This window comes from Paramormyrops kingsleyae, chromosome 12 (assembly GCF_048594095.1).
Source record: "Paramormyrops kingsleyae isolate MSU_618 chromosome 12, PKINGS_0.4, whole genome shotgun sequence".
NCBI lineage: Eukaryota > Metazoa > Chordata > Actinopteri > Osteoglossiformes > Mormyridae > Paramormyrops > Paramormyrops kingsleyae.
In genome coordinates this window covers 6,324,129-6,351,810 of record NC_132808.1, presented here as the reverse complement: position 1 = coordinate 6,351,810, position 27,682 = coordinate 6,324,129, and positions in this window count along the sequence as shown.

Genomic DNA, 27,682 nt, shown 5'->3' with positions numbered 1-27,682 from the left:
ACAGCCTCCACCCTGAACTACAGACAGACAGTGAGGAGGGCAGCCTGTATACAGCCTCCACCCTGAACTACAGACAGACAGTGAGGAGGGCAGCCTGCATGCAGCCTCCACCCTGAACTACAGACAGACAGTGAGGAGGGCAGCCTGTATACAGCCTCCACCCTGAACTACAGACAGACAGTGAGGAGGGCAGCCTGTATACAGCCTCCACCCTGAACTACAGACAGACAGTGAGGAGGGCAGCCTGTATACAGCCTCCACCTTAAACTACAGACAGTGAGGAGGGCAGCCTGTATGCAGCCTCCACCCTGAACTACAGACAGACAGTGAGGAGGGCAGCCTGTATACAACCTCCACCCTGAACTACAGACAGACAGTGAGGAGGGCAGCCTGTATACAGCCTCCACCCTGAACTACAGACAGACAGTGAGGAGGGCAGCCTGCATGCAGCCTCCACCCTGAACTACAGACAGACAGTGAGGAGGGCAGCCTGTATACAACCTCCACCCTGAACTACAGACAGACAGTGAGGAGGGCAGCCTGTATACAGCCTCCACCCTGAACTACAGACAGACAGTGAGGAGGGCAGCCTGCATGCAGCCTCCACCTTGAACTACAGACAGACAGTGAGGAGGGCAGCCTGTATACAACCTCCACCCTGAACTACAGACAGACAGTGAGGAGGGCAGCCTGTATACAGCCTCCACCCTGAACTACAGACAGACAGTGAGGAGGGCAGCCTGTATACAGCCTCCACCCTGAACTACAGACAGACAGTGAGGAGGGCAGCCTGTATACAGCCTCCACCCTGAACTACAGACAGACAGTGAGGAGGGCAGCCTGTATACAGCCTCCACCCTGAACTACAGACAGACAGTGAGGAGGGCAGCCTGTATACAGCCTCCACCCTGAACTACAGACAGACAGTGAGGAGGGCAGCCTGTATACAGCCTCCACCCTAAACTACAGACAGACAGTGAGGAGGGCAGCCTGCATGCAGCCTCCACCCTGAACTACAGACAGACAGCTCTGCTGCCTAATGAGGCAAAGAACAACTTCATCCCCTGTAATATGAAATTTAAGCTGTAACATTTCAATCTCTTTACAGAGCTTCGTCATAGAAGTTCAGGCACTTACAGCATAGATTTTTCAATTTGAAGTTTGCATATTTACAAGTGTAACTGTTATAACTTGTGACTGGGTGGAGCTTTTATGTTAACTCTTTTAAATTGACATCTTAAAAACAATGACTTTGACTACATGTGCATCCAATTAAGAACAATTTATTTCTCTGTAGTATGCAGCACTCCATTTCCCCCTTTTATGACCCAATTAAACAGCAGTCACCTGACCTTTATTGTGATGACCCAGTAATCGTCCATCCAGAAAATGGAAGTCTATATCAGTGTCTACAGTGACTATGGAATCATGAGAATTACAAAATACCACACTGAGAGTAATATTAACATGGATACATTTATCAAGTCAGTGATGGAGCTTATCAAGAAGTGCACTGGAGTGAAGGCAGATCAAAATGACTTAATGTACTGTGCTGAAGGTATTTATGGTCAGCAGAACTCCTTCAATAATTGCATGGTCTGTCCTCCATAGTTATGTAACTTTGACTGTATTTCATTTGTATTGCAGATTTTTGAGAGAATTGAGAAGTATGACATTTAAACATACAGTATAAGGAAGAACAGCATGGATTTGTCACTCCGCGTGTGTGGGTAAGGGGTCAGCTGACCTGGAGGGATCGCTGGCTGTGGCGTGTTACGTTATGCTGAAAGCCTGGAAGGAAGGTCACTTCCAACGCTGCTGCAGATTGTGAATGCTCCAGCATCTTACCCATTCCTCAGGCCAGAATGATTAAAATGACGACTCCCTGCATCATGTTTTATATTGTGATAGAAAGTGTACTTTATTATTGCCATTTTACTCTGTTTGCTATCTTCAACTTTCTCAGCTTTTAGTATAGTACACATTATAGATGCAATGCCAAGCAAGACCGGGTGTCATCACATTAGCAGGAAAGAGGCTGTTGGGTTGAAGCAGGATGTTGCCATAGTGTTTTAGAAGTTGCTGGAGGCCAAATTTCAACTTGACTTCAGCTTCTATCAGGCAATGAGAGATCTGTCTTTTTCTGAGACAATATGAAACTTCAAAGCCGTTGTTTGTTCCGGGGAAAATGGGGACTTTGTCCCATGGATGATTTAGCGTGACAGGTAAAGGTCTGTTTTTTGCATTTCTTTGGTTACTCTTCCCCCATTTTCTAGAACTATCAGTTGACAAAACAAACCCAGAAAAGAGAAACTGTTTACTTCCGGCAGAACAAGCGCAATTTGGCAGTCGTGTCCAAGTGCCCGCTCGCATGACCCTAGAAAACGTTTGCTTCCAGGAATACTTTTTCTGCAATCAGGAGTCTATCTTAGGAAGCACAAAAAGCATTCACAGCGGACAGGAGGACAGCACAGGGCAGACATAGCCTCAGTCATGCAGGAAGCCTTCAGTGAACTGTTTACATGCATCCCCACAGATCCTGCCAGCTGTATTCCCTCATTCATCTGCTTTACATCATGCTTTTACTATAACCCCAGGGTTCTGCAGCCCATCTCATTATTTTTCTTCTTGTTTTGACTGTCCAGGACGTTAGGTCCACTGTGTGCTGTATCACATCCACTTTTTTAATTTAGTGTATAATGTTTGTACAAACATTGCTTGCTGTCCGCTGCACAGTAACCAAAAACAGACAACTCTGTACCTGTTTAAGCAGTATGATCGGGTTCAGTGTCTAAATATAACTCATAATAGCTAAATACAGCTTAGATTAAGAACAGCTGGACTGAACTATACATTATAACATACATAGAAACATAGTATATCTGTCTTCCAGCCTCTTAAGCAGCCAGGCTTGTGGAGCCTATCCCAGGTAGCACAGGCTGCAAGGCTGGGCTACAGAGAGGAGTCTAGTCCATCATAGGCTGCACACACACCTACAAATTATGGGAAATTTTATGACACTAATTAGTCTAACTTCATGTCTTTGGACAACCACTGTACCACTGTGCACCCCTAATAAATCAAAGGAACATCTTCATGTACAATTACAATTTTAACTAAATGTAAAGCTGATATCTGTGCATATTCCATTTAAGGAAACTTAAACATCGTTGCATCTGATCTCTTTGGGGGAATGGGGGTTGCGAACTACATTTAACCACGAAACTCTATGCTCTTGTCCAGTTGTGGTGCTGTGTGGCGCTGAGAGGGAAATGAGCCAGGAAATGGAACATTCACGGGTCCTTCGTTATAATTGGATTCCACTTACTGTTTTAATAAAACTGTCATTTACCAACACCGTGAAAACTAAATCCCACGATTCTACAATGATACCAGCTCTGTGAAAGCATTGATTGAAATTATCCTGCTGAAAATATGTTTCAATGTTCCCATGGGACAGAAATTGGTGATATTAAACTAGAAACAATGGCACATTTAATCGCCTCATCACAATTATTCTCATGCAACCATGAAAGTATGTATCAGGAAATGCAATGTGAAAAGCAAACATACTAATATATATATGTATATATATATATAAGAACATAAGAACATAAGAAATTTACAAACGAGAGGAGGCCATTCGGCCCATCAAGCTCGTTTGGGGAGAACTTAGCTAATAGCTCAGAGTTGTTAAAATCTTATCTAGCTCTGATTTAAAGGAACCCATGGTTTTAGCTTCCACTACAATAGCAGGAAGACTATTCCATACTCTGACTACACGCTGTGTAAAGAAGTGCTTCCTCAAATTTGTTTTAAAATGTTCTCCCGCTAATTTCCACTTATGGCCACGAGTTCTAGTATTTAGACTAATATTGAAATAGTCATTTGGCTGAACGGCATCCAGACCCGTTAGAATCTTATAGACCTGAATCATATCCCCCCTTAGTCTCCTTTGCTCAAGGCTGAACAGATTCAGTTCCGCTAACCTCTCCTCGTAAGACATTCCTCTAAGACCAGGAATCATTCTCGTAGCTCTTCGTTGCACCTTTTCTAAGGCAGCAATGTCCTTCTTGAGGTATGGTGACCAAACCTGCACACAGTATTCTAGGTGGGGTCTTACCAAGGAATTATATAAGTGTAACATCACCTCCCTTGACTTAAACTCCACACATCTAGAGATATAACCCAACATTCTGTTCGCCTTTTTTATTGCTTCCCCACATTGGCGAGAGTGGGACATGGAAGCATCAACATACATACCGAGATCTTTCTCGTAATCAGCTCCCTTTATTTCAGTGGAACCCATAAAATATCTGTACTGTATATTTCTGCTCCCTGCATGGATTACCTTACATTTATCTGTGTTAAATTTCATCTGCCAAGTATCAGCCCATTCGCTAATTAAATCCAGATCCCGTTGGAGCCTCTCTGCTGCTAGATTAGTATCTGCTACCCCGCCCACCTTAGTGTCGTCTGCAAATTTAACCAGTTTACTGTATGTATTCGTGTCAATATCATTAATGTAAATTAGGAACAATAGTGGTCCTAAAATTGAACCCTGCGGTACCCCACTATAAACGGAGGCCCACTGTGACATAGTGCCTCTAATAACTACTCGCTGCTTCCTATCAGTTAGCCAGTTTTTGATCCAAGCTGCCACAGTTCCTAAAATTCCTGCAGCTTTAAGCTTTAACAAGAGCCGTTTGTGGGGGACAACATCAAAGGCTTTCTGGAAATCTAAGTAAATCACATCATAGGCCTTTTTGTGATCAATTACACTTGTAGCTTCCTCAAAGAACTCAAGCAGATTCGTTAAGCAGGATCTACCTCTCCTAAATCCATGTTGGCTATCCTTTATAATGTTATTTGCATCTAGGTAATCTACCATTTTCACTTGAATTATAGCTTCCATTATTTTTCCAGTAATGCTAGTTAGACTGATTGGCCTATAGTTTGCCGGATTACTTCTATCCCCTTTTTTGAATATGGGTGTTATATTAGCATGCTTCCAATCTGATGGTACCACACCCGCAGATAACGATTTCTGGAATATTAAAGTCAAAGGTTGGCTAATAATATCCCTCATCTCTTTCAAGACTAAAGGTAAGATGCCATCAGGCCCCTGTGATTTATTTATTTTGAGTTTAGCTAGGCTTAGTATCACATCAACCTCAGTTATACATATATTGGTCATAGACGATGCTGTATTCGTATTAATTGGTGGTAAGTTACTTGTGTTCTCTATTGTGAACACCCTTGAAAAATAATCATTAAACTCATTTACTATATCAATTTCGTTATCAATTATAAGGCCCTTACTATCCTGTAAATTAGTGATTTCAGCTTTTAGTGCTCTCTTGGAGTTAAAATATTGGAAGAAACCTTTACTGTCATGCTTAGCCTCAAATGCAATTTTTCTTTCTACATCCCTCTTTGATAGCCTAATGTCATTTTTTAACTCTGCCTGTAGACTTAGATACTCCTGCTTGATTTTGAAATCATTAGTTCTTTTCCAGTTGTGGAACAGAGCCCTTTTCCTCCTGACTTTATTCTTAATTTCCTTAGTAAACCACCTTGGTTGTCGTTTCCTAGATTTAGTTTTGCTGGAAACAGGTATGAAGTCCTCTTGAACTTGCAACAATGTGCTTTTGAAAAATTCCCATGCCTCTTCTACTGTTTTGCTATTTAACTCTGTCCAGTTTACAGTTTCTAATTTCCGTCTCATACCATTAAAGTTAGCCTTCCTAACATTGTATACTTTTAATTTAGACTTTCCTCTTTGGACACTAAAATTAACCTCGAAAATTACTATCTTTGGACACTAAAATTAACTTTATATATATATAATAGTGATTACATATTAAGATAACCTACAACATTTAGTGTTATGGATAATTTTATTAAATGTATTGTGGCGAGTGTGTGAGACATTTCAATGAGATGACAGCGCTTTCAGGAAGGGAAGTTGTCTCTACTTATTTGAAACACTGGTCAGACAAACTGCAACACAATTTTGGAAGACAATTAGCTTTACAGTCACATTCACAGTTGGATGCTAACAAAACACACACAGACACACATACGCACACACACACACACACACACACACAGAGTACACACAGAGTACACAGTGAACAGGACATGGTTACAAATTTACTATTTACTCTACTATTTACTGAGGACTCTGTTTTTCTGCTGGGGGACTTGCTCCTGTGGGTAATGACAGTGAAACCTGGTAGGGTGTGACTGGGAGGAATGGTCGGCCTGTTTGGAATCCGAGCAGTGAGCGTTTGGTGGAGGCCCTTGTCCGCGAGATCACACCTCTGGCAGAACTTCTCTTGCATCCCAAGGGAGTCAGGGGACATTGAGCCTGAATGGGCCATGTTCCAGGACTCCATTGTAGAGGCGGTGGTACGGAGCTGTGGCTGTAATGTTGTTAGTGCCTGTTGAGGTGACAATCCCCCGAACCCGGCAGTGGACGCCTGTGGTAAAGGGAGCTGTTAGGCTGAAGAAGGAGGCCTTCATGGCTTGCTTAGCTTGTGGGTTTCCTGGAGCAGCTAACAGGTACCGGGAGGCCAAGAAGCAGCTCTTGCGGTTTTCAAACAAAAACTTGTGGGAGGAGCTGGGTGTGGCTATGGAGAAGGACTTTCGGTCAGCCTCGAAAATGTTCTGACAAAATGTCAGGCGGCTCAGGAAGGAGAAGCTGGGCTTCACCAATGCTATTTACAGCCGGGACGGAGAACTGTTGACCTCAACTGGGGATATAGTCGGGCGGTGGAAGGAATATTTGTAGAATCTCCTAAATCCCACTGATACACCTTCCTCAGAGTAAGAAGACCTGGAAGACTCAGAGAGGGACTTGTCCATCTCTAGGGCTGAGATCACTGAAGTATTCAAAAAACTGGTAGGGCTCTGGGGGTGGATGAGATTCGTCCTGAGTTCTTGAAAGCTCTTGATGTTGTTGGACACTGAACCATCTCTTCACCCTCACATGGATACTGGAGGTTTCCCATCCAGTATACATGTGTTTTGTGGACTGGGGAAAAGGCATACAACCGTGTCCTCTGGGGGGTGCTCCAGGAATATGGGGTATGGGGTCCATTGTTGCGGGCCATTAATTCCCTGTCCAAATAGAGCAAGAATTTGGTTCGCATTGCCAGCAATGGGTGTTAGACTACGTCAGGGCTGCCCTTTGTCTCTGATTCTGTTCATAACTTTTATGGACAGAATTCCTAGACATAGCCAAGGGGTGGGGGGGGCGGTTTGGAGCCTCTGGATCGCAGAAGATCAACAGACAGATTGGTGCAGCATCAGCAGTAATGTGCTGTACCATTCTGTTGTCTTGAAGTGGGAGCTGAGCCGAAAGGCAAAGCTCTCAATTTACTGGTCAGTCCACGTTCCTGCCCTCACCTATGGTCATGAGCTCTGGGCAGTGACAAAAAGGAATGAGATTGTGAATACAAGCGGCCGAAATGAGATTCCTGCGCAGGGTGGCTGGGCTCAGCCTTAGGATGAGGAGCTCAGACATTCAGGAGGGGCTCAAAGTAGAGCCGCTGCTCCTCTACTTCGAAAGGAGCCAGCTGAGGTGGTTTGGGCATCTATCCAGGATACCTCCTGGACGGCTCCCTGGGGAGGTGTTTTGGGCATGTCCAACTAGGAGGAAGCCCTGGAGCAGACCCAGGACACGCTGTAAAGATTGTATGTCTTGGCTGGGCTGGGAACACCTTGGTATTTCCCTGATGGAGCTACAGGAGGTGGGTGGTGAGTAGGAGGTCTGGGCATCCCTGCTTAGACTGCTGCCCCCCCTGACCCGACCCTGGATAAGAGGCAGAAAATGGATGAATGGATGGATGGAAGAAAAACAAAAGAATGCATACATTAACTGCATTATTTACAGATATACACTCACCTAAAGGATTATTAGGAACACCTGTTCAATTTCTCATTAATGCAATTATCTAATCAACCAATCACATGGCAGTTGCTTCAATGCATTTAGGGGTGTGGTCCTGGTCAAGACAATCTCCTGAACTCCAAACTGAATGTCAGAATGGGAAAGAAAGGTGATTTAAGCAATTTTGAGCGTGGCATGGTTGTTGGTGCCAGACGGGCCGGTCTGAGTATTTCACAATCTGCTCAGTTACTGGGATTTTCACGCACAACCATTTCTAGGGTTTACAAAGAATGGTGTGCAAAGGGAAAAACATCCAGTATGCGGCAGTCCTGTGGGCGAAAATGCCTTGTTGATGCTAGAGTTCAGAGGAGAATGGGCCAACTGATTCAAGCTGATAGAAGAGCAACTTTGACTGAAATAACCACTCGTTACAACCGAGGTATGCAGCAAAGCATTTGTGAAGCCACAATACGCACAACCTTGAGGCGGATGGGCTACAACAGCAGAAGACCCCACCGGGTACCACTCATCTCCACTACAAATAGGAAAAAGAGGCTACAATTTGCACAAGTTCACCAAAATTGGACAGTTGAAGACTGGAAAAATGTTGCCTGGTCTGATGAGTCTCGATTTCTGTTGAGACATTCAAATGGTAGAGTCAGAATTTGGCGTAAACAGAATGAGAACATGGATCCATCATGCCTTGTTACCACTGTGCAGGCTGATGGTGGTGGTGTAATGGTGTGGGGAATGTTTTCATGGCACACTTTAGGCCCCTTAATGCCAATTGGGCATCGTTTAAATGCCACGGCCTACCTGAGCATTGTTTCTGACCATGTCCATCCCTTTATGACCACCATGTACCCATCCTCTGATGGCTACTTCCAGCAGGATAATGCACCATGTCACAAAGCTCGAATCATTTCAAATTGGTTTCTTGAACATGACAATGAGTTCACTGTACTAAAATGGCCCCCACAGTCACCAGATCTCAACCCAATAGAGCATCTTTGGGATGTGGTGGAACGGGAGCTTCGTGCCCTGGATGTGCATCCCACAAATCTCCATCAACTGCAAGATGTTTTTCCTATCAATATGGGCCAACATTTCTAAAGAATGCTTTCAGCACCTTGTTGAATCAATGCCACGTAGAATTAAAGCAGTTCTGAAGGCGAAAGGGGGTCAAACACCGTATTAGTATGGTGTTCCTAATAATCCTTTAGGTGAGTGTATGTGGTGCTGTGCAAGGCATGCTGGTAGAGTGCATAATTATTCCTGCTAACCCCCTTGGCATCATAGTATTGCTGTACATAGCTCTGTCATTCCATGACTTTAAGTTTCCTGTAGAAACTAGAGTATAAAACGCAAGAATATAATGAAGCATGGCTGACATATTTCTAATTTAACCCTTTCATGGCTTAGTATAACACCACTGGGAATGCTGAACATAGAGTTTAGTTTCTAATGGATGCTATTGTACCTCGTTATGCTTGTCTGATTAAAATAATGAAAAGAATGATTTTGAATAATGGCTGTAAAATGGTGTGATGGTTATGTAGCTGCTTCATGTAATTAGGAAATGTCCTTCTTTCTGAACAGATTCCAGTTACATGAGCACAACAACCAGCTTATTTTTCTATTTTTCCCACTGTCATTAAAAGCGCTGTTGAAATGCAGTTTTTTTAAGCATGTGCAGTTGAGAAGTAATTTTTCCAAGGATGATAGGACCCGAATTCGGGTAAGGATTTAAAGGGGCTTTCAGTATACATGTACCAATTAATAGGAAAATAATAGCTCGACTGAGCAGTTCATCTGAATTGGGGGGTAAAAATTCATCTTTCTGGGTTACTGGGTGTAAACTTGGTCTGTGACTGACTGGTTTCTACAGAGCATGCATGAGTTGTGACTGGTTCCATATCAGTACTGTATGACCTAACATAATCCAGTTTATGCTAAGCAGGATCAAATGCACTAAGACAATCTAATTGTATATGGTCATATGTTGATATTATACAGGGAACACATGATTGCATGTGTGTTTCAGCGTACATGCTGAGAGACTGACATCCCATCTATGGTTTGTCTATGCTGCCTTGGATAGACTCCAAGTTCCACGACCCTGCTCAGAATAAGTAGTTGGAAGATAGAAGAATGGATGGTATGCATTACTTCTGAGGAGTGCAAAGACTTTTTGCCAGATGATTACTCCACCCGTTGGGAACAGCAACCCTGAAGCTGTTGTTAACAAATCAACATGCTAATAAGAGCACATCTCAACTGTTATAACCTGCAATTTCATAATAATTGCAGTCAACACTCTCCACTCTTTCAGAGAGAGTTCAATGGAAAGTGGGCCTTGGCTTCTAAAGCTTTTAAAAGGCATTTAATCGCTTACAGGTTTTATTTTTCCCCTCTTCCTGCTGTATCTTCTCACTGCCACTCACATTTCCAAACTTAGAAACCCAGCATTCATCCTATTACATCACATAATTTTATCTTCAGGTACATGTGCAATTGCACTCCTGGACCATTGCCTTTAAAACTTTAAGATCTTTGGCAGCAAACCATAGCACCACAAAAAAAGCCAAACCATAAGCACTGTATATGCAGTGTCAAAGTACCATACAGTAAGGGTGGCTAATCTTATCCAGTAAGGGGCGTTGTGGGTTTTCACTGCAACTGTCAAATTAGATTACTAATTAGAGGACTGATTGGCTGAAGAGTTCACATCCTTGGGTGTGAACAGCTGACATAAAACTTATCCCAAAAACCTGCATACACACTGGGTCTTTGTGGATAAGATTGCCCACCTCTGATTTAAAGCTCATGGGAGCATCTTTCATAAAGACAATTAAAAAATTTTCTTGGCAGGGAAAATAGCATTACTAATGGCAGATGTAAATGGGCACCGAACCAGAATGTAAATGAAATTTAATTCTGACATGTTTCTGTGTCCAGAAGCCAGCATAGATCTTCCAGAATTGTCCCCTTTTAACTGAAAACACTTGTTACTTGTTTCCCACACAATAACTTAAATATCCCCTAAATCCGTCAGGTTATTGTGAGGTATTGTAAGTTACTCCTTACTGAGAATTCCTTGTGTAATTGTATTCCATAGACTCAGGGGAATACATATGATTTTGGTACAGGTCCGTCGAACATGCTTTGCTTGTTAGGGCGATAACTCAAAAACCATTTGATGGATCTTTTTCAAACTGCAGAGTCGTTGTATGGGTGATGAACTAGTCATTAAATTTTGAGACACTGTGTAATGACAGAAAAACACAAGTAGAGCCTTGACACTTGATACCATGAAGACTGTAATTCAAAAACTATTTGACTGATCTTTTTCAAACTTTGCAAAGGCATTCTATGGGTGCCAAACTAGAACTTCTTAAATTTTGAGGTAGGTCACCCCAAAATCGAAGTGGTGTCAAAAAGGAAGGTGAAAGGAGATGACATTTGACCTTGTGAATATGATAAGCCAAAAGGTCTTTGTTGGATCTTATTACTGCTTACATATTACTGAGAAAGATAAGGGGCAACAGGAGCTGTAGAAGAAACTTGTGGTGCTTTTCCACCGCACAAAGTACGGTACTTTCGGTACTTTCGCTTTTCCATTGACTTCCGGTCGAGTACCAGTACCCAAAGTTCCAGTACTGAAAGTGCCAAACCAGCTGGGGTACTTCTTTGGTACTTCGGTACTTTGCGGTGGGACTTGCAAACGTATTTGCTGTCGATTGGTTATGCAAATAGCCTGCTGAAACACAAAATACAACCGCCATCTTTTGAAACACACAGCAAACAGCGAGAAACAAAATAAAAAACAGTAGAAACAGAAATATTAAAAAAGTAAAATGGAAAGATGGACAAACGAGGAAACACAGGCTTTAATCGCCATATAGTCAGATGAATAGATCCAGCGGGATTTGGATGGCATGACTCGAATTAAAAAAGTATTTGCCGTAATAGCAAGCCGCTTGGGAGAAATGGGGCACATGTGAAACACCGAACAATGCCGCTTGAAAATCAAAAAACTTAAGCAGGACTACAGGAAAGTGAAGGATCATAATAACATGTCTGAATTCAGCGAAAGAAATAACGTGCCGCGCTTTGTGATGATGTCAGTCAGGGGTGGTCACTGATGATGTCATCTGGCGCTGGTACCAGTTTTTATGCCAGGGAAAACTTTACTACTTTATGGAAGTACTGAAAGTACTTCCATAAAGTACTGAAAGTACTACTGAAAGTACTGAAAGTACTACTGAAAGTACTACTGAAAGTACTGAAAGTACTACTGAAAGTACTACTGAAAGTACTTTCAGTAGTACTTGGGCGTTCCTCCCAATCAAGCCCCTCCTGGTCTCACTGTCATTGCCCATGTGAGCATTTTAGTCCCCCAGCAGAACAAGAGAGTCCCTGGGAGGAGTAAATACCTAAACATCATAAATCTATATAAATATAAATTGTATAAATTACGTTTTCAAGCATGGGCATTAAAATGTACACAAAGGAACACAAAAACCACATAATTGGTGGGAAAAGATTCTGGAAATTGTCATATAAGTAGAATATGAAATAAATGAATAAGTATACTTTCAGAGCTACATATCACAATCACGCTGATGATTCAGGTAAAAACACATTTATTAAGTTTCTAAGTTCCAGATCTATCCAGTACTTCTAGAAACTGAACAAGTTGGTGATATTGTGGGTCTAGTACAGAGCAGATGGGTGGAGCAAGAGGCAGAGGTGTCCAGGGATTACAGTGCTGCCATTCCCACAGCCCCTTTCTAGCTTTATTGACTTCTAATGGCTTAGATACAGTATGTGTGTCTAACTACAGTTAATTAGGCAATTTTGCTGCTTTGCTGCCACTTAAATTAGCCCAGTATGTAATTTAGTAAACTTACCATTTTATTCAAATAGCAGACTTGATGGCTGTTCGCTGCTGATTCCAGACCCTTAGCCACTGTGCTACCTGCTAACCGTAACGCTAATTTTTTAAAAATAAAACTAGCAGCAGCACGGGGAGCACATGGGGTGAGGTGAAGCTGCAGACCCCACAGGAATCTGTGATCTTGGGAATCGTCACCCCCCTCCCACCACCACCACATGACCCTATTTTGTTTTTATGACCTTTTTTATATTGATTTACTGCTTGTCCTGTAGCAGCGCTCTGACATGAGGTACTCCATACGATAAACAGACATAAATTATAGTAATGATTGGCTCTTTCAGCCATACCCCTCTCTTTAGGATCGGTATCAGAGCTGGAACCGCTCCATCCAAAATGAATAAATTAACTTGGAGCCCAGCAATGTCATGTTTTGAAGCCCGAATGGAAATGTGTTGAGTCATTTAGCGCAATGCAATGCTTAGTCCAAGTTAGTACAACTCATGAATGTGAAACTGGAACCGTTTCAGTAAGATTATTGAAACAATTTGCCAAATGCTGCCAGTTCTCAGATAAGGTTTTTCAGTGTGTTTTACAGGTGCTGTTAACGGTGATGTTTATCCTTCCCATTTATGAATATTATGTGGCATCACTTTTTATACTTTTCCACATTTTTATGGTTTATTTTGTTCTTAGTTTGCAGTGTCATTTAATATGATCAAACTTATACAACCATTCCAGTATGGATCTGTGTATTAATCTTAAAAAAATGCACGTTTTTTTTCTTTTTTCTTGTGGGGGGGTTGTATGGTTTGGTGGGCTAAGCCTCTATTCCTGTGATCTGAAGGTCACTGGCTTGAGCCCAGCCTAAGCATAACAGGTATATGTCCATAGGTACAGTACTTGAGCGAGGTCCGTAACCCCCTGCTCCATGGGTGCCACAAGGTGGCTAATCATCTCTCTAACCCTCAAGCTTGCACTGACCTATATGGAGAGCAAGTTGGGGCAAAGAGAAATTCCCCCATGGGACTTACTAAAGTATCACTAGTATGCTAATCTAACTCTTAACAATGTTTGCATTATAGGCAGCTGGCAGATTGCTGCACCTGGATGGGACTGAGGTCTGCCTGCTAAGATTAAACCCATTTCCCAAGTGCCTGTTAATCATATAATTAATAAAGCATTCTAGCCTTCTTACTCTACAAGGAACCTGGAGCTTTATTTCTGAGTTTCTTAGCCATCCATGAGGAAATCTGCACAGCTTAACCTGAATGCAACTAAATGAATGCGAGTTGTTTGTCAATGTAATGTCATAATGACGTCAGTTCTTTGATGGAGCTTTGAAACATCCATCATGAGCGTATCTTTGATGGAGACGAATGCAATTACACCTCAGAAACAAATTACTTCAAAGACACTAGATAACCCAGAAAGCAACATCCAAAAGCAGACAGAAATATTTGCATGTCAAAAATGCACATTAGAACTTCTATCCGATACATGCGATGTAGAATAGCTGTTATTATAGGGAATTTCATGGCATGATTGTACATAGGAATGATGGGTGAGCCTGAAGCCCTGATGACAGAACATGACATTAAAAAAAGAGAATGTACAATTTCACTTAAATTTACAGCATCAGTAGAGGGAGATGACAAAATGAGGTCAAATCCATACAAGCGATCTAACATCTTTCTCAGCTCACATGCAGAGACACGGATTATGGGAAGCCTCCTACGCAAGATCTGGAATAATGTGGTGCACATTTATTAAAAACTTAAAATAACAAATAAGGGCATTTTCAAATTCCTGTTGATCCAACTTTTTAACAACAAAGTGTACTTCAGGAGCCCTTTCACACCTAACCTTTAAGCATTGTTTTCTTTTATAATACTTTGTATGAAATAATCATACGACAGCTGCATGAAAGCATTGCTTGAAGTTTATGGTAATCTTTGATAATCTCAGATTAGATTTCACAGTCTTACGTTTTCAGAGACTCACTGGGAGAGTGACAGCAATCCTCAGTGGTACCTACAAATATAGAATTCAACTGATGCTTTTAAAGGGATGTCATGAGTTACGGGGAAACTTTTTTCAACAAACAAAAGTCATACCTTTTTTTCCTGAATGCTTTTTTGCGTTACCGTCTTTTTGGCCCTTTTGGCATCTAAAGGATGAATTGTTGTCAATGACATGCTTTTTTGTCCTACCCATCTTAAGTGGCACCATCAGAACAAATGGTCAATGGTAGCTCATGTGAACAATCTACTCAGGTAGGCTGCTAGCTAAACCAGTGGTTTGATTGTTATGTTCTGGCTGCAGACAGTTGTAAGTAACATACTACTCTGACAGCCAATCAGCTATAATTCCCGAATAGTTTCGGAAAAAAAAAAAATCTTGTATATTTGTCCTCACAGTCTTTCCCCTTAGGGAGACAGTAGCTCCGCAATTTTGGCTAAATAAATAACCTACTGTTCCAGGAGGCTGAAAGGGATAGGTGTATCTTCCAAAAGGGTCTATTCTGTACAGGGTTACAGACAGACTGGAGCAGTTTCCAAGGAAACACAAAGTGCAAGACAGGGGACACCAGGACAGGAAGTCCATCAATCCCTGTGCACACACTCACGGTTTAAACCCACTAATTCACTAGAAATGTGTGTGGAAGGGGGGTAGTACCATGTACAGGTAGTGCAGAGCGAGGCAGCAGTGCTAACCAGTAAGCCATTGTGCCACCAGACAGGAGGACCGCAAGAAACGCCACAGGAAATACAGAGGAATTAATGTTTGCATGGGAGATAAGTACAGAGGGCATTACATAGAGTCAGCCCTCCATATTCGCGGGGGATTGGATCCAGGACCCTCTGCGAATACCAAAGTCCCTTACATAAAATGGTGTAGTATCTGCAGATAACCTATGCACATCCTCCCGTAGACTTTAAATTATCTCTAGATTACTTATAATATGGAATACAAAGAAAATGTTATGTAAATAGTTTTATACTGTATTATTTATGGAATAATGACAAGAAAAAAAGTGTACATGTTCAGTACAGACGCAGTCACTAGTACATATAAATGTATTCTCTCTCTCACTCATACACACACTGTTAACACTCAACACCCAAAACTGCAGAAGGATCGAGGATGGTTTTGAGTTTTGTTTTTTGTGACTTTATTTTTATTTTCAAATCTGCAATTTTTGAATCTTAAACATTATAACAAAAAACTTGATTAAATTTTTTAAGTACACATGGTCTCCTGGAAACTGACTTTCAGAGCTCCAGCTCTAGTAAATTTATCCGTGGGTCATAGGGGTGTATTGGGTCACTTAAAGCCACATCTTTGACTGCAGCAGGGAATCAGGCCACTCAGAAAAAAACCCACCCAAAATACATAAAACACGCAAACTCCACCCAGAGCCAGAGGGGGATTTAAACCCCAAGACGTGGGGCAACAGGTCTACCCACTGAGACGAGCTGCCACAGGTAACCCAAAATAATTTTTATTCCTCCTGATCCATCTGACTGGTCCCACTACAGAAGCCCACTTTCAGCACCTCTATTTAATGTTATTCCCAACAGGATTTTCTCTACAAGATCTGTCAATCCACCTAAAGAGATTTCTAGTGGGATAAACCTGTAGAACCCAGAGGAAATCCACGCAATCATAGCAGGAACACAGCAACTCTCCAAGGGTATCATTAAAAGTTATATTACTGAAAAGCTTCCATTTCACAATCTTAATGTTGCTCAAAACATGCGATGTGTTTCCTGGCAGACTGTGGTATTTTGCACAGCTTTTTGTTTATTTCTGTATGGCCTTTGTTTTAAGGACATTTGCACCATGTCATTTTAATGAATTAAAAATTGGAGCTTCATCATCTAAAGTCGGGCCGGTTTGGTGGCTTCACTCTCCAGAGCTGTGGGTTTATTTACCGTCCCTGTTGTGTGTGTATGTTCAGCCTCTTTTGTGTGCTTTTCCCCTGTTGGTACTCCTGCAGTCCAAAGGCAGTCAGGTGAATTGGCATGTAGTTAGTAGAACTGGCAACTGTAAGTTCCAGTGTTTGTGTGCCTTTTGTGCAATGAGCCAGCGTCCCACCTAGGCGGTCCTGCCTTGTGTCCTGTTCTGCTGCTACTCTTCACTGGATATGCTGTGGGAAGACTGATGGATAGATGGACGGATTTTTTGTATTTTTCAGCCTTGGGCTAGTTAACTTTGAGGATGACAGAAGATGACAGCAAGATTAATCTTTCAATTAATCAAAAGGAGCCACTAACGTTGTGGTGTTTGTTTTGTTGGCAGTCTAATTGTCTCCCATCCCTAGTGCACATACCTATAGTCCATGTTACCATTATTTTTCTTGCGATCAACAGCCCAAACTATCATAGTGTTTTTTTACCTCATTTAATTCCTGTTATTTTGTACTAATCCTATTCCAACCATGTCCCCGTAACCCCGAAAGGAAAACTTGCAGTTTTGGTTGCTCTCCTGTCCAGGGTGATATTCGACAGTTAATAAAGGGGATACTGTTCTGATAATCAGACGGTTGTTGGCTTAAATCCCAGGGTCAATTACAACCATCTACTCAATAAGTAAGATATAAAATGCAAACATTAAGATATTATATATGAGCATTTACAATCCAGCTTTCCTGTGTCATTCAATCTCAAATGTAAATCTGACAGATCGAGGAACTGAAATAAGGCTTCTTATGCATTTAATGTTATATAGACAATGATTCAGCATACAAGGATTTAAGAAATTAGTGCTTCAAAATTAGAAGCATGAATGCATTTAAATGAAAAGCACTAATGCCAACCATTGGTCTAAGTACTTAGTTGACTGATCCAAAAATTACTTGTGTCCTCATTTTGAATTAATTTGATATAGCATGTTATTTGAAAAAGTAATGGTAGAGAAAAATGAAGTGTTTCTATTCAGCTGTTCTGTGTTCTGTGACATGATGGAATATCATTAATTCCAGCCAAGCATCTGGGGCTGCCTCCTTCAGTACTATTTTTGGGAAAAACGTTAATATGATCACATTATTGTGTTTAATACAGACATATTTGTCATTCGTTATATTGCATGTGGTAGCTGGAGGTACTACATAAATACCTCTGCAGGCCAAAGCCTTTTGCTTTGCTGTCAGAGGTGCCAAATTATTACAAATTCATTTTACTTACAAGTTCACCCAAAGCTTGATTGTGTGACAGGCTAATAATGTGTCGTAAACTGATGTGAACTGCTTGCATGTGAACTGTGAGATCTGCTGTAACATCTTAGTGAGCTGCAGTGTTATGATGACAGCCAAACAACCCAAAAGGATACACATGTTTCTTATTTTGACAGTGACTATATACATCCTTTCTGGAATGTTCCAGAATATTTTAAATAGGAAGCAAGCAGGCTAATCAGATGGAGTTGGCTTTTAGAGAGCGAGTTGGCTCTTATACACAGCAGTTGTCATGGATATGTTTCCATTTTTACACGCAATGAGTTATTTTTTTCTTTTTCACAACTTATCAAATGGGAAAAGTGTAGCAGTTCCGGTCTTGAACTGGTTGGTAAAGAGTTATAAAAATGTCACAAAAGATTTGACAGCTATCATTATTCAGCTGGAAATCTGAGGGGAAAAAAAACAAAGTTTTATTATATTCAACTTTTCAGAAGTGTGAGTCAGAACATTGTAGGAGAGCATATAATAAGTCAAAACCCTGCAACCGAAGGGCTTGTCATCTCTGTTGCTAAATGAGTACATCCCACCTCATCACGGCAGACTGCACCTCTACCACATTAACATAATATCAGCACTCTCAGCTGGATATACTGCCCTTATGTTTTGTGGGATATTTTTGTACTCAAGCTTTTGGCATAAATAAGGCAATAACTACAGACAATTGCCTAAATATAAAATTTGTCAATCACAGAGCAAGCATGACTGTATATATGAATTCAATGGTCAACAAAAGACTGAGAAGTGAAAAGAAAAGTATTTTTTTTGGAATCTCTCACGGAGGTGACTGGGGCTGCGAAACACATTTAAGCGTACAACCGCTTCAAACCATGAACCAGCAGATGTGTGCGACAGTAGAAAAGCACAATAGAGAAGATTCAGAAGATCTCTGGGAGGTGTGTATATATATATATATATATATATATATATATATATATATATATATATATATATATATATACACACACACACACACACACCACAATATGAAAGTTCACGTTTTGTGTGTTATTGCTACTTCTTGTAAGTCATCCGCTCTTGCTCTACTGAACGATGCTCACTATCAAGTTCATTAGTTGCAAACTGATTGGATCATTAGTGCATTCATGCACAACATTGGACATCATTGCGGCTTTAACATGTTACATTCAGGCATGCACTGGAAAGCAAGAATAAAAAAGGGCCAATGTTCACTATCATTTCATTTTAGATAGATATTAAATTTGTATTTCAAAAACTCCCAGAGTCTTCATTAAATGTCATCAAATTTCAGTCAACAAAAGTATGGGTACTGATTAATTATCTTCCCACCACTGCTAAACGCAGTGTTGATCCAAAATTTTAAATTGCCTCAGACCTTACCTTATTCCTGCCTAAATAACCTCAGTGGAGTAAAGGCAAAATTATTTTAAAACTGCCCCAATCTGTATCACCACCAAGTACACCTTGTGCAGCCTGTGGTCTGGGGCGGGGCGAGATGTCGCGTATGGGTGCAATGACATTAATCAGGGGATTAATTAATCAAGGGATTAGGGTTCGAGTTAGGGTTAAGGTTATGGTTACAAGATTTAAAGATGGTGGATGAGACGATGAGTATTAGTTGTTGTTTAGGCTGTTGTTTCGAAATATATTTTTGCTAAAATTTTTATATTCCTGGCAGTTCCTAATAATTTAAGTAGTAACGTTATAGTAATGTTAAGTAGTGAAACCTACAATGTTTGTAATGTCGTTTGTAAGCTTATCTTGCTGTGGACATTCCTCTCGAGCGTGTTCTTTTACCATACTTTCTATAAATATTAATTATTACTAACAAAAAGGAAATGAGAACTACGTGATTACTGGTACTTCAGTCACCATGTGGAGATAACTGAAGCGTCCACCCAGCATGGCGGGCGCAGCATGATGACGTCACGTGTCATTTGCAAATAGTGCTATTCACCCAGCATGGCGGGCGCAGCATGATGACGTCACGTGTCATTTGCAAATAGTGCTATTCACCCACACCCACACTCCGCTTTTGTTTTGTTTTTTTAATTTTGTGTTGCAGCTTTTCTCTTACTGTTTTTGTACGAACAGACAACATGTAAGTTGCATCATTTATGTGAATTATACAAGTGTTTCAAGTGCATAAGTTATGTTTTATAAGGTATAAGGTATTTTGAGAAACATAATAAGTTAAATAAAGCAGTCTGTAGTCATATGCTTCCAGAAAAGTCTTATAAGGGTTCCAAAAAAAGAACAACTTAGTTACCAACATTTTGCGTGTATTACTTAATTTTTAAAGACATGTTTTTACAGTATCAATCAAAATTAGAAATTACAAAGTCACTGCTAACCCAAATAATCCTTTCTCCTTGGGTACCTGTTGGTTCCATGTCTGTTTAAAGCATTTGGACATTTTTATTCTAGAATTAAAAAGCCTGTGGTTTTGTATGGTTAGAAAAGATCAAATGGTCGTTTTCTTGGGAAGTGGATGATCAAAGAAGCCTTGCCCTTTCTGAGAAAAATCTGGGAAGTCTGGATCATCTAACCCGGCTACAGCTGGTTTCAGAAATAACATGGGCACATCATTCAGTGAAGTGAAGAGCAGTTGTGTCGGACAGTGAGCTGAATACCAAATGCTTGTTGGTACTCCCCTGGTACTCCCCTGGTACTCCTCTGCTCCGGCTCTGGCGTAACTACGAGGGGGATGGCTGGCAATCCAACAACAACACTCTTCATTTTATTTGCTCCTCGGGCCACTTTTTATTTGCATTGCATTCCTGAGAACGTAGATGAAGTTCCAGGTTAAATCCAGCTCCTTTGCGTCTTAACTGGGCTTTGCATTTAAACCAGCTCTGTGAACACAGGCAAAATCTGGCTCAACCCAAAAGTAGGCCAACATTCGTTTGCTTTGGGGTGACATATGAATCAATTCACCATTTCAGAAACGCCTTTGATAAATGTGACACTCAGAGGCAGATCAGGTTAATATTGCATGGTTTGGTCCAAAAAAGACAATTATTATAAAATATATCAACATATTATTATAAAACATTTGTAGGATTTTACTACATTTGTCATCTTTTGACAAGGTAGCTAGAAGTCACATGTAGAAAAAAATTATCAGCTGATGCAAGTTTTTCAGTCGAGCTCCATCAGTTACCTCGTTTGTTGGGTAGTTAACTGGGTATACCTTTGTTACAGGCAATGCTTAGAGGGTGGTTATGAACAAGAACAAGAAAGGGATCTCATGCATTAAAAAAAAAAAATATATATATATATACAGTACAGTATATATCATGGTATATGACATATCAGAATATACCATATATAGTCTTAACCAAAGTCTTTTCTTTTTTTTTTACAAACGGCAATATAAAAGGGGGTCTGACCGGCTGAGAATGCGGCAGAGGTGCCGCTGGGAGGTCATTCCGTCATTCAGGTGAGGCTCCAAGGAATCATTTATCATTAAAGATGACTTTCCCACTTGCCTTGCAGTATCCTTGAGGTTGGGTGATGTGCTCTCTATCCCTCGATCCCTGTAAATGTCTTCTTTCATTCCGGGTGCTGGCTGAAGGATGGCTAAATGACTGATTATTACAGGAGGACGATTTTTGCTAGAAATCCACGTCCATCCATCCATTTTCTGTATCCTCTTGTCCTATGCAGGGTCATGAGGGGTACAAAACTGATCCCAGAAGCTACCGGTACAGGCAGAGAATTACCCAGGACGGGGCCCCAACCCACCTCAGCAAATCCTTACCCAACTCCCTCCATCCATCCATCCATCAATCCATCCATAATGAAGGAATCATTCTTTTGAACTGGTTCTTTTCAGCGAATCGGTCAAACTTTTTTTCAAATCCAAAAGAATCCAGCTTTTTGTACATCGACATATTGTCTTAGATTCGAATAATATACAAATTATCATACAAAAACATACCACAGCCTCTTTTAATTCACTTACATTTGCTTTTCATAGACTGTCTGTAGCAATGTTGCCTTCAGTGCCGCTCTGCATTCCGTAATCTGTTGCATTTCTGTTGTGTCCCTGCCTGGTCTTTCAGGAACACATTAGTCATGTTATAGCAGGACTGACTGTAAATGGAAAAATATATTTTAATTTAGACTAAATACAGTTGATTCCCATTTCAGCAGAATTCCCATCCCGGAGTTTTGTTTTCAATATCATTACCATCTACAAAAAAGTGAAGCATATTAGGGATGATTTCCTTTGTAAATATGAATCCAGCAAGAGACATTTATAGAGGGAGAAGGTGGTTGTGTGTGGGGGGGGAATAAGAGCAACAGTGAATGTCTGAGGCCAAGAGGGAGCAGCCTTGCCATGTGTGTGGCATTATCCAAAGGCGACTTGGTGTCACACCTAGCAGGCATTGACCTAGACGGCACAGGACACCTCAACCCATTCCTAGATGACCAAGATGGAAGAGAGAGATGGAGTGGGAAGAAACGTGCCACCCTTTGCTGTTCTGTGGCGTGACGTGACGTGACGTGTCACCTCTCCGCTTCTTTGTGCCTCCTCCCTGGATATACTCACTTATTCTGCCAACACACTGCCCCTCCCACAACCTAAAATGTAGGATATATTTACAGTGTGGAGTAAACTAAATGCCCATATTGGATGCCATGAATACTGGATGGATAAATATTTATCCTGAGAAAAGCAGAGATTGGATCAGGCATGGTGAAGGATACCTTCCCTGGTTTAATGCCAGAGAAGAGAGTAGATGCAATGTGGGTGATGGTGAGCTAGCAGTGTTATATATGTGTATGTGCCTGTGCGTGTTTGTGTTTGCGTGAGCACATGTGGCCATGTTTCTGTTACATTTTGACGACCAAATCCTCACAATGTGATTAAAAAAACTTTTAACTTTTTTTTGGTTCCCACAAGAGGAAACTCAGTTTAAAAAAATCTGTCAATGCGATTGAAAACCTAGAAATGCTTGGTTACTTTGGTTACTTGTTTGGTTAGGGCTGGGTAGAGTTAAATTCGTCATGTTGGGATTAGAGTTTTCCCCAGAGAAATGAATGGCGAGTCCCCACAAAGATATCATTACAATCCTATATGAGGGAAAAGGTGTTACTCTCTAACAGAACATTTATTTATGCGAAAAATCAAACATACCTCAAAGGCAAAATGAGGCATCTTTTACTCCTTCCTGCTGTTAGCGTTTTTGGGTCAATGTGTTATGTGTGACAAAGTATGCTTGTCGGCTGAGAACTCCTGGCAGTGTTTGGTAGAATGACTATTTTGAGACATGCATAAAGTATTTTGGTGGTTCAATTCATGTTGGAGGTGAGATTAACTACTGGGCAAAGTTCTGTGGTGGTAATACACACTGTGTGAAGAGTTTTTGAAGAATGATTGCAGTATTGATAATCATGTGTTAGCAGTTGTGAAAAACTGTAAAAACTATTTATTGTGTCACAAACCAGTTAGCAATTATGAGGGAAAAGGTGACTAATTTATTTATGGTGGCAGGTTACTGTTTGCTGGAAAATAAAACACCAATTCTATAGAGGTATTTTCCAATTGCAATTAAAAGAAGTGAATTGTGAAGCTTTAACAATAAGACTGGACAAAAAGATCAAAAATATTTCCTGAAATTGGCAACTGTGGAAAATTAACTTATTTGGCATAGAAAAATTGCCATGAAAATAGCAGATGGTAATGATTATACTCAGACCTCCCAATGTTCCCATTATCACAAAACACCAGTGAATGCAGATTTAGGGAAAAAAAACAAAGCTAAATAAGGGAGCTGTAGCTCTATCCCCCCACTGCACGAAATGAGATGCTCTTTTGTTGTTGGTTTTATGTGTAGGCAATGAGGTGTGTTGTGAGTCAGTCATTGGCTCCGGTTAATGATTCTGTCTGTCATTGAAGGGGACACAGAGCGTGGCATTCCAGAGTTGCTGTAAACAGTGACAGGTTCTCCTAAGTCGTGTCCATTATGCCAATGGAGACTTCACTGTTCTGTGTCTACTGTCTTACGTTATTCATTGCCCCATGGTCATAAGGAGAACCGACAATAGGGTCTTATAGGGAATAGTGATATTGTGGATATAAGACGTGGTTTCGCCTTGTTTAAGGAAAAAAAAAGAAAAGTCTCTCCTTCCTGGGTATTTAGATGAGCTTGGGGTTCATCACTAAATGTTGACATTACTTCAAGCCTGGGAGCCTCTTGCCTCGCCTACAGTCTGTGGGGTTCCATCTCATGATGAAAGGAACTGACGGAGTTGTGAAGTGTGTTGTTCAGCTTGACAGCAGTTCAGTGAGCTGCAGACATTATTGGCTTTAATTGCGTTTTCAGCAAAAAATAGCAGAGGAAGTTTTACTTTATACTTCCACAACCAAGCAAGCTTAGCAAGATTTCTTGCTCAAAATATTAATATCCCCACAAGCCCCTCCAGTCTTTCATCAAGTGTTAACAGGATCCCAGTTCAACTTTAAACTTTTTTGAACACCAGGAGATTTGGACAACATTACACCTTAATTAAGAAGACTTGTTGCAGGACAAGGTGCTTTCAGAGACATACTGCACTGGCAGAACTTGTATACGCTGTCTATAATTTCTCTTATAGCATCTTAGAACACAATAGAAGGAAAATATCTCTTTAAAAAAATCCTAATCCTAATCCTAAATATTTAAATAAGACTGTTGATTTCCATTGCATGCTTGTTCCCTCCATTTCTCAGAGACATTCTATTCAAGTGAAAGAATGTACCTAAGTTGCCATAGGGAACAGTGTGTGAATGCATGTGTATGTGTGCATCAGTGACTTGTGACTGCCTCGTGCCCTTGCGTCAGATGTGGTGCTGTTTTCAAAAGGCTCTGGCTCACTGTTACCTCTCAAGGATAAAGACATCTGTGGAAGTGATTGAGTGAGAACGTTCAGCTAGAGAATTGCACTTAGCAGTGTTCAGGGGCTATTCTTTACCCGAGGCTAACGTGGGCCAGGCTTACAAAAGCAGATGGGAAGGAGTAGCAGGCTAGCCGCAGGCTATTCTTAAACCTAAATTTAGGCATTGAAGCCAAAAGTTTATTAAATTGCTGTCAGTGTTATCAAAATAGAACACCGAGTTATCAGTTGTCTGTGTTGTCCTCTCCAAAATTATACTCCCACTTTTATAATATGAGGTCATAATTTACTCAATACTTCAGCAGACTACTCCCACAAATAATGATAATTAATAATGACTGCCAAATCAATGTTAATGACACACAAAGTGGTCCTTGAAAGAGTATTCTTCCTTGAAAAACCATGAATAATTCATGGTCACCTTATACGGAATGCAAATCCATAGGCTTGGTCAAAACCATTGAAATTATTGTTTACGGCTATAAGCAATCATTCCTCTGAGCTTGTGTGTAAAAATCCCAGTTACATAGTGAGTTTTATCAATAAATAAACATGGTTACTGGTGGTTTAGAGGTAGAGATGGGTGGAGTTCATGAAAGGACAGCTTGAGAGAAGCTGTAACCTGCAAGGGAAGAGAATGGAGAGACCTAAATGCAGCGCTGGAAATCTGAGGCAGGGGATTGCAAGGATCCGAGATTTCACAGGCATAGCCTGACAAGAAGCAGCGGAAAGCACAGGGTGCAATGTACAGCTGTGAGTCTGGAGTGGCATCAATCATACAGTTCTGGGGAGTTTGAATAAATACTACATGAGCTTACATCACCATTCATCCATACTTTTGTGCGAGAAGTTCTGCTGTCCTTATATATAATTATACTAAGTGTGCTTATTTGGGAAGGTAAAAGTATTTACAGTTAGGTATTAGAAAGAATGATTGCTCACGATGCCATATTGTTCTGGGTGGAATTCAGGCTAGAGTATAAGAAACCACTTGCTATCTGAATACTGTTTTGGTAAAATTGGCTGGATACTGAATCTGCAAATGAAGAGGTAACAGTGCAGCATTACAGGCATATTGAACGCAGAAATATTATCTAGTATGGGCACGATATTTATATATATATATATATATATATATATATAGGGATTTTTTTTTTTCGAACAACATTTGAATGTCCCTGTCTTATTCTGAACTTGCCAACAAGAGAACAAATGCATCATAATGTTCTATTTACAAATGTTTAATATCCATCCAGACTTATACCACTTATTCCAGTCAGGGTCGCAGACTGGTACAGCAGCAGACCTTGGATGGTGTGAGTTGGTCTTCAGTTCCGTATTCCTGGTCTCCCTGCTCTTCAGCGCTGACAGTGGACCATTCAGATTAATTACTGGAGTTATCGGTTTCCTCATTCATACTCTTACCCTGCATGTTCCAGAGTGCATTTCTCTCCTCTTGTGTGGATTTGTGAGCCTGATCTCCCTGCTCCTGTGATTGTGTGTCCTGACCCATCTCTCTGTGCCACTGTGTGTCCTGACCCATCTCTCTGTGCCAGTGTGTGCCCTGACCCTTCTCTCTGTGCCAGTGTGTGTCCTGACCCATCTCTCTGTGAGTGTGTGTCCTGACCCATCTCTCTGTGAGTGTGTGTCCTGACCCATCTCTCTGTGAGTGTGTGTCCTGACCCATCTCTCTGTGAGTGTGTGTCCTCACCCATCTCTCTGTGAGTGTGTGTCCTGACCCATCTCTCTGTGAGTGTGCGTGTCCTGACCCATCTCTCTGTGAGTGTGTGTCTAGCTTCCCCTGGGTCTGCACGTGTACCTGCCTTACCCTGCACACCTGAGATAGATTTCTTGACTTTCCAACTGGCCTCTGACTTCTACACCTGTTTAGCACCCTTGGCTCCCGGCTACTCTGGCTACTTGGATCGGCGTGAGGCATTGTTACAGATCACAAATACACAATCATAAATTGTGGGAAATTTTTGATTTAGAGACACCAACTTCTCTTACTGCATATATTTGCACTATGGGAGGAAACTCACATGAAAAACATGCAAACTGTTCACACCCCACTGCCACTTTATCGAGTCCATGTCAATTATGCACTTCATATTGCACATACAGTAACTGCTCTTTGCACAACCTTCATGCGTCTAATATTATATACTGTATGTATATCTTGTACTTATCTTTTTTTATATAGATTTTGCACATCACTAATGCTTGTGAAGCTAGCACACAAGAATTTCACTCATATGTACTGTACCAGTAACATGATGTGACAATAAAGATTTGAAACTTGAGACATGCAGAGGAGACTGGATTCAAACTCTGGAGGCGTGAGAGAACTGAGCTACCCACTGAGCCACGGTATGAATACATGCTGTTTTTTTATATTATTGTCATATATTCTTTCATATATGTGGGCACAGTGAAGAGATACGGGAAGGATTCCACTAGTCACACAGGCTCATTTAATATAGTAGCACTTCTATGGGCGTACTTACAGTACGCTGTTGTTCATGGCGGATAACATTAACCACACTGGGTAAAAAAAAATTAAGATCCCGGTAGGCCTCCTTTGAACAAGATAAGGAAAAGAGGAGCCCTGGAAGGTAATTCTCTACTTCATAGCATCAGAGGAAGCTCTTTGATTTAGACCTGCAAATTGTGAACATGCACCATTGTTCATTGAAAAGTCTCTTGATGTTTTCCTCCCTTTCAAATGATGAAACATGATAGCTATTGTTTTATGCCCCTCCTCACAAAATAGACACCGGTT